The 14,427-nt window shown below is 49.0% G+C and overlaps 1 protein-coding gene across 2 annotated transcripts in view; it reads right to left on the bottom strand.

Annotated features, from left to right (window-relative positions):
* The window catches only part of RNF4 (ring finger protein 4), a 44,471-nt gene extending 31,066 nt beyond the window's left edge, over positions 1–13,405 (bottom strand). For both annotated transcript variants that reach the window (XM_055245865.2, XM_063619712.1), the window contains exon 1: positions 13,270–13,405. The gene's annotated coding sequence lies outside the window, so the exon portion shown is untranslated. The remainder of the gene's footprint in view (positions 1–13,269) is intronic.
* Positions 13,406–14,427: the final 1,022 nt, after the last annotated feature.

The following is a 14,427-nucleotide window of genomic DNA, read 5'->3' as shown; positions in this document are numbered from 1 at the left end:
TGACATGCTGAGATCTGCATTTAGAGACCATGTTACCTGTGTCCGGTGAGAACAGATGGGAGACTGAACAAGCCAGACTGTAGACCAAGGAGGAGACTCAGGGTAGCGCAGGTGAGAAGAAAGCCATGAGGCTCAGGGCTAGTGGCCGACTATAGGACAGAGAGGTGACTGACGGGATGGAAGCTGGGAGGGCTTCGGGGCTTTCTTCGTTCTTACGGCTTTATTATTTAAGGTCTACGTAATTATTCTGTTATTCTTAGAGGCCCCACCCCACAACAAAGCTATTATAAGCACTGCAGATATTGACCCCCCCACTCTAGCAGCAGTGTGACATATAATTATGTGTATTTATGGTATATATGTATATGATGTGCAGATGCTCCTTGACTTACAATGGGGCTAACTCAATAAATCATAAGTTGAAAAATCCTAAATAAAACACTGTAAGTCAGGGACTGTCTGTGTATGCATATGTGCATATGTCTCTATCATATATAAAGGAGTCTGCTAATGGATAGAGACAGACTGTTAGGCAGGCAGGAAACAGGAAGAGCGTTAGACTGGAACCAAATTCTATGACCCTATCTCATACCACTGTATTCCTATGAGCAGAGTCAGCAGAAAAGGGGCAGTGGGGAGCACACCAGAACCAGAATGATATCGTAACTCTGCAGCCAGTCCACAGGGAGATGCTCTAATGAGAAGCTCTTCTGTTTAGCCCAGCCCTACATCAGGTACACAGAACCCTCAAATCCCACCTGGGAGGCAGAGTCTGGTACAATTACCCACTGAAAATAAGAGACCTGGGTCGGGCATGGTGGCTCACGCCTGTAATCCCAGAACTTTGGGAGGCCGAGGTGGCGGGGATCACCTGAGGTCAGGAGTTCGAGACCAGCCTGACCAATATGGCGAAACCCACCCCCTACTAAAAATACAACAATTAGCTGGGTGTGGTGGTGGGCGCCTGTAATCCCAGCTACTCAGGAGGCTGAGGCAGGAAAATCGCTTGAACCCAAGAGGTGGAGGTGAGCCGAGATCGCACCATTGCACTCCAGCCTGGGCGACAAGTGAAACTCAGTCTTAAAATAAATAAATAAAAATAAATAAATAAAAACAAAAAAAATTTTTGTTTCAGTCTTTTTTTTTTTTTTTGAGACGGAGTCTCGCTCTGTCGCCGAGGCTGGAGTGCAGTGGCGCGATCTCGGCTCACTGCAAGCTCCGCCTCCCGGGTTCACGCCATTCTCCTGCCTCAGCCTCTCCGAGTAGCTGGGACTACAGGCACCCGCCACCACGCCTGGCTGATTTTTTTTTTTTTTTTGTATTTTTAGTAGAGACGGGGTTTCACCGTGGTCTCGATCTCCTGACCTCGTGATCCGCCTTCCTCGGCCTCCCAAAGTGCTGGGATTACAAGGGTGAGCCACCGCGCCCGGCCTCAGACAGAGTCTTGTTCTGTCACCCAGGCTGGAGTGCAGTGGTGTGATCTCGGCTGACTGCAGCCTCCACCTCCCAGGTTCAAGCAATTCTCGTGCCTCAGCCTCCCAACTAGCTGGGATTACAGGAACCCATCACCATGCCTGGCTAATTTTTGTATTTTTAGCAGAGATGGGGTTTTGCCATGTTGGCCAGCCTGGTCTTCAACTCCTGACCTCAAGTGATCTGCCCACCTTGGCTTCCCAAAGTGCTGGGATTATAGGTGTGAGCCACCGCACCTGGTCACAAACACCTCTTAAACGGAACTTTGATACCCTCAGTCATATCAATAACCACGCCTTAATACTCAAGAGAAATATGAGCCTCTTGCTCATTATACAAATGAGGAGGACGTGGTTAAGTGGTCAGCAATGATGTGGCTGGCCAATAAGCCCTACAGCCTTGCCCTCTGTGCCTCAGTGTCCACATCTTTAATTGAGTAGAACACCTCATCTCTGTGGAACCAGTGACTGCTGAATGAAACACCCAGTACGGTTCGTAGCACCCAGAAGGCAGCTCTATCAACTAATTCGCTAACTATTCACATGTGCCTAGTCTGGGTAAGGCACTGCTCCAGGGGCTAGGAATGGAATGGGAAACAGCAACAAAAAACCACCCATGGAGCATATATCCTAGCTGGAAAGATGATCCACAAATCAAGTAATAAATAGGTATTATATCAGAAGGGCTGGAGAGCATGTCTCTTCTTACAGGTATGAGTGCTATTAAATAAAGGCAAAACCAACCTTCACCCCAGGAGGAACTGGAACCAATGTTTCCAGCTCTCAGCAAGGGCTTTATTCATTTCCAGAAGAGACTTGGCAGGATGTAGCTAATCACAACAGCTTAGACTTAGAGGAGGACTCAGAGGAGGTTGAAGAAAGCCGGCAGAGCCAATGACAGGCAGTTCTCACCCAGAGTTATTTATTCCTAAGGCTAAAGGGCCTTGAACATTGGCCTCCCCCTGAAGGTTTGCAGGGACAAGAGGAATGAATTTGATCAAAACAGAATGCAGCAGACTATGCTCAGAGAGGCAATGAGGCTTGTTCAGATGCCAAGTAACCAGGTCTTCCATAAAATTATCTTATGGCCCCGATTAAGCTGCCACCGGCAATCAGGCTGCAACCAAAATCCCCCAGGGCCTGAAAGGAGCAAAGGGCTTTCACATCTTTCAGCCAAGATGGCCTAGGCTTTGGGGCCTCATACATAAATAAGGTAATTTCTGGGGGCCAGGAGAAAGGGTAAGATAATGAAGGAAACCTAAGGATCCACTCCTCCGGAGGCCGATGGGCAGATGTACCTCAGATGCTAGAGGCCGTCAACATCCTCGACACTTCTCCAGGGCCCACAGTCAGCACAAGAGGCAGGCTTGCCAAGCTACCTGGTGTTGATGGCTACTGAGCACAGAGCCTGCTGGAGACCAGCTAGCAGCTGCCTCTACTGTATCCAGAACCCAGGGTTGGTTGGGGTATAGGGATGGTTGCGAGATGCTCACAAATCTGATTATTTGATCCATACCAGATGGGAGCAACTGAGCAGTGCCCCACAATGGGAATTCTCGAAGGGCACACCAGAGGGGGCCTAATCTCAAACGGCACTGTCTCCGGCTCCGGGCTCAACAGAGACATGTTCTCCTACTCTTAGTCAGATGCATCTGTTGGCTAAAGGACAATACGAGCTGTCACCAAAGGGCTAGCCAAATCCAACTCTCTAGGGGCTTGCATCTTGGTGGAGAAATCCAGCACCCAGAAGCCCTAATCTAGACCCTCTTCAACTCTCCTTCAACACTTTACCTGGAAAGTAAACTAACAAGTCAGTGTCCCAGCCTAGGCAACATGGGGAAACCCCATTTCTACAAAAAAATACAAAAACTTAGCCGGGCATAGTGGTGTACGACTGTAGTCCCACCTACTTGGGAGACTGAGGTGGGAGGCTCGCCTGAGACTGGGAGGTTGAAGCTGCAGTGATCCATGACTATGCCACTGCACTCCTGCCTCGACGACAGAGCAAGACTCTGTCTCTTTTTTTTTTTGAGACGGAGTCTCGCTCTGTTGCCCAGGCTGGAGTGCAGTGGCATGATCTCAGCTCACTGCAACCTCCGCCGCCCAGGTTCACGCCATTCTCCTGCCTCAGCCTCCCCAGGGACTACAGGCACCCTCCACCATGCCCAGCTAATTTTTTGTATTTTTAGTAGAGACGGGGTTTCACCATGTTGGCCAGGCTGGTCTCGATCTCCTGACCTCGTGATCCACCCGCCTTGGCCTCCCAAAGTGCTGGGATTATAGGCATGAGCCACCGAGCCCGGCCAAGACTCTGTCTTAAAAAAAAAAAACAAAAAAACACACGCAAGTCAAAAAAAATCACTGGCTCCCAGGGAAGATAAAAGCAGGCACGCACAACAGGAATGCTCTGAAGGAGACAGAAAGGCAGAAGAGAGCAGGAGGAGGAGGTCCAAGGAAGTTAAAAGCGCCACAAGGTAATGCAAAGAATCACCAGGCTCCAAAATATCCAAGAATATTGCAAGTGCTCCCAAATAATCACAAGCATTGCCTACAGAACACACGCCAAAGTCTTCATATCATATAGCCAACCTCCCCTCCCAACTCATCCTCACTCTTCTGGGTTAACCTGCAGTTACAGACATATGTGTTCCTTAAAAAAAATAAAAAAGCATCTTGCTATGCAAAAACCCACCGTTTGTGAGGAAAAATGGAATTAGGGGCACAACACTAAAAAATTTTGTCAGTGACAAACATACACAAAACAATCTAGTGAAAATAGTAGTAAAGTTCTACACATGTTAAATGGTTAAGAAATACAAGTAACTGTGATACTTTACCTTGAAAAAGGCCTGAAGCTTGCTCTGTGGAAGTGGGCCTCAGATGGTTTACGCTTGTGAGTTATTGAGAAGTGGAGGGAAAGAGAGTGAATGCTGTAACATCAGATGTACACAAATGTGGCTCACATACAAGTCAACTGAGGTGACTGATCTATGTTGAAGGTGTGTATATTACCTGGCTTGGTTCAGCTGGCCTCAACTTTTCGCGTTCACCTAATATTTCTCACAGATGACACTGTGTACAGCAAACTCTCAAGTGGTTCTCTAATACAGCAACCTCACTGGAACAAACTCATGTATCCAAACAAACATTTCAAGCAGAACTGTACTTTACTCCAGGTATCCTGGAAGTCAGTTCAAAGTACCTGACTTTGGACCTCAAAGAAGGTCCGAAGTTGGCCAGGTTGGTCCCGCCACTCCCACCCCGCTTTAGGGAATTTCTGCTCATTCTTCAAGGCCTACCTCAAAGGTTGCTTCCATTTCTCTCACTCCTCCCAGTTCTGACTTAACCATTTCTTCTATACTCCCTTAAGTCAAGAAACATAACTTATCAAATACTTATCATGGTGTCCCCACCCATTAGCACAGCACTTGGCACAAACATGTAAATGAAGATTTTTTTTTTTCCTCACTGAAATTATCAAGGTCTGGGCTCACGCCTGTAATCCCAGCACTTTGGGAGGCTGAGGTGGGCAGATCACCTGAGGTTGGGAGTTTGAGACTAACCTGGCCAACATGGTGAAACCCCATCTCTACTAAAAGTACAAAATTAGCCAGGCATGGTGACGGGCATCTATAATCCCCGCTACGCAGGAGGCTGAGGCAGGAGAACCCCTTGAACTCGGGAGGCAGAAGTCGCAGTGAGCCAAGACTGCACCATGGCACTCCAGCCTGGGTGACAGTCAGACTCTGTCTCAAAAAAAAAAAAAAAAAAAATGAAATTATCAAGCTCTAGGGCCAGGCATGGTGGCTCATGCCTATAATCCCAGCACTTTGGATTGCTTGAGCCCAGGAGTTCTGGACCAGCCTGGGCAACATGGTGAAACTCCTTCTCTACAAAATATTAATACCAAAAAAAAAAAAAAAAAAAAAATTAGCAGGGTGTGGTGGCACGCGCCTGTAGTCCCAGTTACTCAGGAGGCTAAGATGGGAGGATTGCTGTGCCCAGGGAGGTTGAGACTAAAGTGAGTTATGACTGTGCTACTGCACTCCAGCCTGGGCAAGACCCTTGTCATTCTGAACACCGACCCCCAACAGAAGTTATCAAGCTCATCACATGCTTGAAAGAGATGGCAGATAGCTTGAAAAGATGGCAGAGTGTTTTTGGAAAAAAAAAAAAAAATTTTTCAGAGATGGGGGAAATGAAGCCTTTACATTGCAAGTAAAAACAGTCACAATTAGGAAACAAAGGGAGCCTTAAAAGCAGGACTGGGGCCAGTGCAGCGGTGTGCACCTGTATTAGTCCCTTTTCACGCTGCTGATAAAGACATACTTGAGAATGGTCAATTTACAAAAGAAAGAGGTTTAATGAACTTAACAGTTCCACATGGCTGGGGAAGCCTCACAATCATGGTGGAAGGCAAGGAGGAGCAAGTCACGTCTTATGTGGATGGAGGCAGGCAAAGAGAGCTTGTGCACGGAAACTCCCCCTTATAAAACTATCAGATCTCATGGCACTTATTCACCATCAACAACATGGGAAAGACCTGCCCCCATGATTCCATTACCTCCTACCGGGTCCCTCCCACATGTGGAAATTCAAGATGAGATTGGGTGGGGGACACAGCCAAACCATATCATTCCACCCTTGGCCCCTCCCAAATCTTATGTCCTCACATTTTGAAACCAATCATGCCTTCCCACAGTCCCAAAGTCTTAACTCATTTCAACATTAACTCAAAAGTCCAAAGTCTCATCTGAGACAAGGCAAGTCCCTTCCACCTATGAGCCTGTAAATCAAAAGCAATTTAGTTACTTCTTAGATACAATGGGGGTGCAGGCATTGGGTAAATACAGCCATTCCAAATGGGAGAAATTGGCCAAAACAAAGGGGCCACAGGCCCCATGAAAGTCTGAAATCTAGCAGAGCAGTCCAAATCTCAAAGCTCCAAAATGATCTCCTTTGACTCCATGTCTCGCATCCAGGTCACGCTGATCCAAGAGGTGGGTTCCCATGGCCTTAGGCAGCTCCACCCCTGTGGCTTTGCAGGGTACAGCCTCCCTCCCGGCTGTTTTCACGGGGTGGTGTTGAGTGTCTGCAGCTTTTCCAGGGGCACAGTGCAAGCTGTCAGTGAATCTATCGTTCTGGGGTCTGGAGGACAGTGGCTGTCTTCCCACAGCTCAACCAGGTGGTGCTCCAGTAGGGACTGGTGCTGCTTGGGGACTCAGACCCCACATTTCCCTTCCGCACTGCCCTAGCAGAGGTTCTCCATGAGACCCCTGCCCCTCATGGGCATCCAAGTTCTGCCTGGGCATCCAGGTATTTCCATACATCCTCTGAAATCTAGTGGAGGTTCCCAAACCCTGATTCTTGACTTCTGTGCACTCGCAGGCTCAACACCATGTGGAAGCTGCCAAGGTTTGGGGCCTGTACCCTCTGAAACCACGGCCTGAGTTCTACTCTATGTTGGCCCCTTTCAGCCACAGCTGGGGCAGCTGGAACGCAGCAGGAGATCGAGACCATCCTGGCTAACACGGTGAAACCCCACCTCTACTAAAAATACAAAAAATTAGCTGGGCGTAGTGGCACACGGCTGTAGTCCCAGCTACTCGGGAGGCTGAGGCAGGAGAATGGTGTGAACCCGGGAGGCAGAGCTTGCAATGAGCCAAGATCATGCCACTGCACTCCAGCCTGGGCGACAGAGTGAGACTCCGTCTCAAAAAAAAAAAAAAAAAAAAAAAGCCAGGTGTGGTGGCGTGCGACTGTAGTCCCAGCTACTTGGGAGGCTGAGGTGAGAGGATCTCTTGAACCCAGAAGTCAGAGGCTGCAGTGAGTTACGATTGCACCAATGCACTCCAACTGGGGCAACAGGGAGATATTCTCTTAAAAAATAAATAAAAAATGCTAACGATCATTTGAGTCTTCACAAAGTTGTAATCTTTTTGCTGGTGAATCTTTTTGCCCTGATGATGGCTGCTGATGGATCAGGGCGGTGGCTGATGAAGGTTGGGGCAGCTGTGACAATTCTTTTTTTTTTTGAGATGGAGTTTCGCTCTTTTTGCCCAGGCTGGAGTACAAGGGCGTAATCTTGGCTCACCGCAACCTCTGCCTCCCTGGTTCAAGCAATTCTCCTGTCTCAGCTTCCCGAGTAGCTGAGATTACAGGCATGCCCCACCATGCCCAGCTAATTTTTTTGTATTTTTAGTCGAGACAGGGTTTCTCCATGTTGGCCAGGCTGGTCTGGAAGTCCCAACCTGAGGTGATCCGCCTGCCTTGGCCTCCTAAAGTGCTGGGATTACAGGCGTGAGCCACCGCACTGGGCCAATTGTGACAATTTCTTAAAATGAAGTTTGCTGCATCAGTTGTCTCTTCCTTTCATGAAAGATTTCTCTGTAGCATGCAACGCTGTGTGATAGCATTTTACCCACAGTGGAACTTCCTTCAAAATTGGAGTCGATCCTTTCAAACCCTGCCACTGCTTTATTAACTAAGTTTATAAAATACTCTAAATCCTTTGTTATAATTTCAACAATGTTCACTGCACCTTCAGCAGTAAATTCCACCTCAAGAAACCACTTTCTTTGCCTGTCCACAGGAAGCAACTCTCCATCTGTTCAAGTTTTATTAACAAATTGCAGCAATTCAGCCACACCTTCAGGTTCTACTTTTTTTTTTTTGAGACGGAGTCTCGTTCTGTCAACCAGGCTGGATGGAGTGCAGTGGCATGATTTTGGCTCGCTGCAACCTCCACCTCCTGGGTTCAAGCGATTCTCCTGCCTCAGCCTCCTGAATAGCTGGGATTACAGGTGCGTGCCACCACACCTGGCTAATTTTTTTGTGTTTTTAGTAGAGACAGTGTTTCACCATGTTAGCCAGGATGGTCTCAATCTCCTGACCTCGTGATCCACCTGCCTTAGCCTCCCAAAGTGCTGGGATTACAGGTGTGAGCCACCTTACCCGGCCCTTTAATTTTTTTGAGACAGAGTCTCACTCTGTTGTCCACGCTGGAGTGCAGTGGCCCGATCTTGGCTCACTGCAACCTCTGCTTCCTGGGTTCAAGCAATTCTCCTGCCTCAGCCTCTGGAGTGGCCGGGATTACTACGAAGTAACAATCCCACCACCACGCCCAGCTAATTTTTGTATTTTTAGTAGAGACAAGGTTTCTCCATGTTGGCCAGGCTGGTCTCGAACTCCTGACCTCAAGTGATCCATCAGGCCCAGCCTTCAGGCTCTACTTTTTTTTTTTTTCTAGACGGAGTCTCACTCTGTCGCCCAGGCTGGAGTGCAGTGGTGTGATCTCGGCTCACTGCAACCTCTGCCCCTCCAGGTTTAAGCAATTCTCTGCCTCTGCCTCAGCCTCTGGCGTAGCTAGGATTACAGGCATGCGCCACCACGCCCGGCTAATTTTTAGTAGAGACAGGGTTTCACCATCTTGGCCAGGCTGGTCTTGAACTCCTGACCGCGTGATCCACCCGCCTAGGCCTCCCAAAGTGCTGGGATTACAGGCGTGAGCCACCGCACCTGGCCAGGCTGTACTTTTAATTCTAGCCCTCTTGCTATTTCCACCACATCTACAGTTACTTTTTCCATTGAAGTCTAGAACCCCTCAAAGTCATCCGTGAGGGTCAGAATCAACTTTTTCCAAGTTCTTGTTGTGTTGTTTTTTTTTTTTTTAAAGGCGGAATCTGTCGCCCAGGCTGTAGTGCAGAGGTGCAATCTTGGCTCACTGCAGCCTCCGCCTCCTGGGCCCAAGCGATTATCCTACCTCAGCCCCCCAAGTAGCTGGGACTACAGGAATGCGCCACCATGCCTGGCTAATTTTTGTATTTTCTTGGTAGAGATGGGGTTTCGCCATGTTGGGCAGGCTGGTCTTGAACTCCTGACCTCAGGTATCTGCCTGCCCCAGCCTCCCAAAGTGCTGAGATTACAGGCATGAGCCACCGTGACCTGCTGAAGTTGATATTTTGACCTCCTCCCATGAATCACAAATATTCTTTTTTTTTCTTTTTTGAGATGGAGTCTTGCTCTGTTGCCCAGGCTGGAGTGCAGTGGTGCGATCTCGGCTCACTGCAAGCTCCTCTTCCCGGGTTCACACCATTCTCCTGCTTCAGCCTCCCGAGTAGCTGGGACTACAGGTGCCTGCTGCCAAGCCTGGTTAATTTTTTGTATTTTTAGTAGAGATGGGGTTTCACCATGTTAGCCAGGATGGTCTTGATCTCCTGACCTTGTGATCCACCTACTTCGCCTCCCAAAGTGCTGGGATTACACGGGTGAGCCACCGCGACAAATATTCTTAATGGTATCTGGAATAGTGTATCCTTTCAGGAGGTTTTTAATTTACATTGTTGAGACCCATCAGAGGAATCACAATCTATGTAGCTATAACCTTACAAAATGCATTTCTTTCTTTCCCCCTGCCGCCCTTTTTTTTTTTTTTTTTTTTTTTAAAAGAGATTGGCAGTGGAGGAGGTGGTCTCACTATGCTGCCCAGGCTGGTCTCTAACTCTTGAGCTCAAGCGATCCACCTGCTTTGGCCTCCCAAAGCGCTGCGAGTACAGGCATGAGCCACCGTGCTCAGCCTCAAAATGCATTTCTTAAGTAAGATTTGAGAGTTGAAATCACTCCTTGATCCATGGGCTGCAGAACAGATGTTAACATTAATCTTACTCATCTCCATGAGACCTCTTTGGTGACTAAGCACATTCTCAATGAGCAGTAATATTTTGAAAGAAATCTTTTTTTCTGAGCTGTAGATATCAATAGTGGGCTTAAAATATTCAGTAAAACATACTGTAAACAGTTATGCTACTATACAGGCTTTCCTGTTTCACTGATCAGCACACAGTAGATTTCTGTATAATTCTTAAGGGCCCTAGGATTTTTAGAATGGTAAATGAGCACTGGTTACAACTTAAGTCACTGGCCACATTAGCCCCTAACAAGAGAATCAGCCTGTCCTTTGAAGCCATGCATTGACCTTTCTCTAGCTATGAAAGTGCTAGATAGTATTTTTTTTTTTCCATATAAGGTTGTTTCGTTTACACTGAAAGTCTGTTGTTTAGTGTGGCCACCTTCATCAATTATTTTAGCTATATGTTCTGCATAACTTGCTGCAGCTTCTTCATCAACACTTACTGCCTCACCTTACACTTTTACATTACAGAGGTGGCTTCTTCCCTTAAACCTCATGAACCAACCTCTGCCAGTTTCAAACTTTTCTTCTGCAGCTTCCTCACCTTTCTCACTCTTCACAGAATTGAAGAGAGTTAGGGCCTTGCTCCGGATTAGGCTTTCGCTTAAGGGAATGTCATGGATGGTTTGATCTTCTATGCAGACCACTAAAACTTTCTCCCTATCAGCAATAAGGCTGTTTCGCTTATCATTCATGTGTTCACTGGAGCAGCATTTTAATTTCAAGAACTCTTCCTTTGCATTCACAACTTGGCTAATTGTCATTCAGCACAAGAGGCCTAGCTTTTGGCCTATCTCAACTTTTGATATGCCTTTCTCACTAAGGATAATCATTTCTTAACTTGACTTAAAGTAAAAGAGATTCAACTGACTGCTCCTTTTGCCTGGACACTGTAGGGTCACTGACTGGCCTAATTTCAATATTGTGTCTCAAGGAATAGAGAGGCCTGAGGAGAGAAACTGGGAACTGCCAGTCAGTGGAGCTGTTAGTACACACCCAACTTTTACCAATTAAGTTCACCGTCTTATATAAAAGTGCTATTCATGGTAACCCAAAACACTGATCACAGGTCACTATAACAGATGTAATAACGAAAAGGTTTGGGGCTGGGCACGGTGGCTCATGCCTGTAATCCCAGCACTCTGGGAGGCCGAGGCAGGCGGATCACTGGAGGTCAGGCATTCGAGACCAGCCTGGCCAATATGGTGAAACCCCATCTCCACTAAAAATACAAAAATTAACTGGGTGTGGTAGTACATGCCTGTAATCCCAGCTACTCCGGAGGCTGAGGCAGGAGAATCACTTGAGCCCAGATGGCAGAGGTTACAGTGAGACCGAGAACACGCCATTGCACTCCATCCTGGGTGACAGAGTGAGATTCCATCTCAAAAAAACAAACAAAGAAAGTTTGAAATATTGTGAATTACCAAAACGTGACACAAGAGACACGAAGTGAGCACATGCTGTTGGAAAAATGGCTGGCACTTACAGACTTGCTCCATGAATACTTGCTATAAACCTTCACCTTGCAAAAAAAAAGGCAGTATTTGCAAAGCACAATAAAATGAGTTATCTCTTATTCCCTCTATCCTCACCCAGCTACGGGAGGGCCATCACCACGACTGTTTACTGCTGTATTCCAAGCAGAAAGGTTGGCATATAGGAGACCTCAAAAATACGCTACTTTGATCTTGAGGAGAGTGAAAAATCTTATTTTATGTACAAAGCACAGATGTGCATACATTATATAAAAAGAAATAGTTTACGTATCGCATTAAGATTTCGTGAAGATCAGAAAAACAATGTTTACAAAAGGTCCTCACAAAGGTAGTAATTTAAGAAAAGATCAATAAACAATGTATTAAAGTAAGATTTTTGGAAGCTCAAATTCAGGCAATACAAAAGCCAGCAATATATCTTGCTACTCGAATGTCCCTATTTCAACTCAAACTCACAGGTAAAACTGAACCTAATATGTCCTTGTCCATTAAAAAGCAAATCACCAAGAAAGTAACAAAAGATTCCCTTCAATGTCTCTTTTATTGTCAGCGGTCCCAAAACTCCTGGTCAATGAATTCAAAACCCAAATCCTGCAGTTAGGACTTAACCTCATCTGCTGCCAAAGAGCTGGCTGTGTGACCTTGGGCAGACCACTTCACTTTTCTGGACCTCAGTCTCCCCAATCAGTTGGACAGTCAAAGCCAGGCTCCAGAGCTGAGACCCTACGTCTGGCTCAAGAACTTGGTGCAGAAACAGAACGAAGATTATTAAGTTTGTGAACGTCTATGGGAACCGACAAGTAAAAGACAAAGCTGAAATCCCTACCAAAGCGGCCTGCCCAAGCTCTATCCTTTTCCCTCTTTCCTCGATGAATCAAAGGCGGAAAAGCGGTGTTTACTAGCAACTCTGTTTCGGTCGTGAGAATCTTCATACAACTGTCTATGGGCGCGCCAGAGCGGTGAAGAGCCCGAGCGGTGCAGGGCTGGGCCTCAAGCCTCACAGTCACACGTTCCACCAACCACCAGCCGGGGCCCGGAAGCGCGCCCGGAAGTCGAGGCCCTACGAAGTTTTAGACTGCGACCCAGGCGCCCCCACGGTCAGGCCCGCACCCGTACTCAGATCCTCCCGACCTACAAAAGGCCCCGCCACGCGGCCCGGGCACCCCGGCAAACTCGCAGGCCCCACGATGGCGGGGCGGCGGCGCGAACACACAAAGAAGGCGTCGTCAGCGGGGAACAAAAACCCTGCCCAGGTCTTCCCCCTAACAGCGTACCCTGCCCGACTCTCCGCGTGACCTTGGGGGCGTTCCTGCCCCTCCCAGAGCCTCAGTTACCCTTCCTAGGCTATGGACTAAGCCCCATGACCGCGGCCCGCCAGGGTGAGCCGAGACCCAGACGCAGGCCTCCTAACTTCTGTTGCCCGCGCCAAGCCGGGCTCGGCGAACCCGCGCGGAAGGCAGTGCGAGCCGCCAGAGCTGGCTCGAAGTCCCGGGCTGCAAAGCCTCCGCCGGGTCAAGCCGCGCAGCGCGGCTCCCCAAGCGGCGCGGGCCGAGGCCTCTGTAGGCCGCGAAGCCGCCTAAACCCCGCATCTGCAAACGCCCTGACTTACCGCTGCTTTCCCGCACGGCCCGGCCTAACCTGGAGCTAGTTAGGTCCGCAGGCGCCGCCGCCGGCGCACTCCAGAGAAGAAGCTCCTTCTTCAGCCGCCCGGGAGAGCCCCTCGAGAAAGATGCCGCCGCCTCAACAGCAAACCACTTCCGCTTCGGAGGCCTCGGCTCCGCCCCCCGTCTTGTTCCCATTGGCCGCCCGCCTACTCTACTTCCGCGATCGGCCGGGTACGGACAAATTTTTTTAATCCTATTGGATAAGAAAACCATCTGTTACCACTTTAAAACGCGCCTCTTTCCGCCCCCGCCCACAATCGAGCGCCCTAACTAGCACTTTCCGGCAAGAGACGGCGCGGGCGCGGCCCCGCCCGCAAGGCTTTTCGGGAGTCACGGTCTGAGGGCGACCCGAGCGCCTGTCCCCGGCTGCCACTGACCTCCCCAAGGCCGCCAGGGACGGCCTGCCAGCTGCCTCCGGAGCCGAGCCGGCCCTGAACCTTCCCATTCCTAGATTTCCAGCCGTACAACAGCCGCCGTGTCCCTGGCTCGACGCAGCTGGCCGGAGGCGCGGAGCTGGTCGTTCGTCCCGCCCGCCGTTCCGCGCCCCTCTCCCGGCTCTTGTTTCCTCGCCTCTTAACTAGGCCTTTGTGAGGAAGGTTGCTGGGCCTGGGGACAATGACGATCGGCTGGAAACCAGGCCTGGCCCTGTTTCAGCATCCCCGCGTGCCAAGCCCTGGGCCAGTGTGCGGGTCCCTGCCCCTGCGAGGAAGCTGGGACTTTTGCAGGCTAGGGTGGAGACGTGTACCTAGCAGAGGAAGAGTTTGGAGGTTTGGAGGACTCAGGGCAGCACGGCAGAGATGCATGCAGAATGTCCAATAAACGATGTATTAAAGTAAGATTTTTGGAAGCTCAAATTCCGGCAATACAAAAGCCAGCAATATATCTTGCTACTCGAATGTCCCTATTTCTACTCAATCTCACAGGTAAAACTGAACCCTGGACTGGAGAATGGGTGGTGGGTTTCTTGAACTCCAGTCCCTGAGCTCGACTTTGACGTGGGTTTAGCAACCAGGAAAAAAGCCCACCTTGTCCCTGCTGCCTGAGAATACCCAGACCTTAGTCCATGGCCAGCATCTCTGGTCCCTTGGCACCCTCAGGCAACG

Source organism: Symphalangus syndactylus, chromosome 16 (assembly GCF_028878055.3).
Source record: "Symphalangus syndactylus isolate Jambi chromosome 16, NHGRI_mSymSyn1-v2.1_pri, whole genome shotgun sequence".
NCBI classification, from domain to species: Eukaryota; Metazoa; Chordata; class Mammalia; order Primates; family Hylobatidae; genus Symphalangus; species Symphalangus syndactylus.
This window is presented reverse-complemented; position numbering and strand designations above follow the sequence as displayed.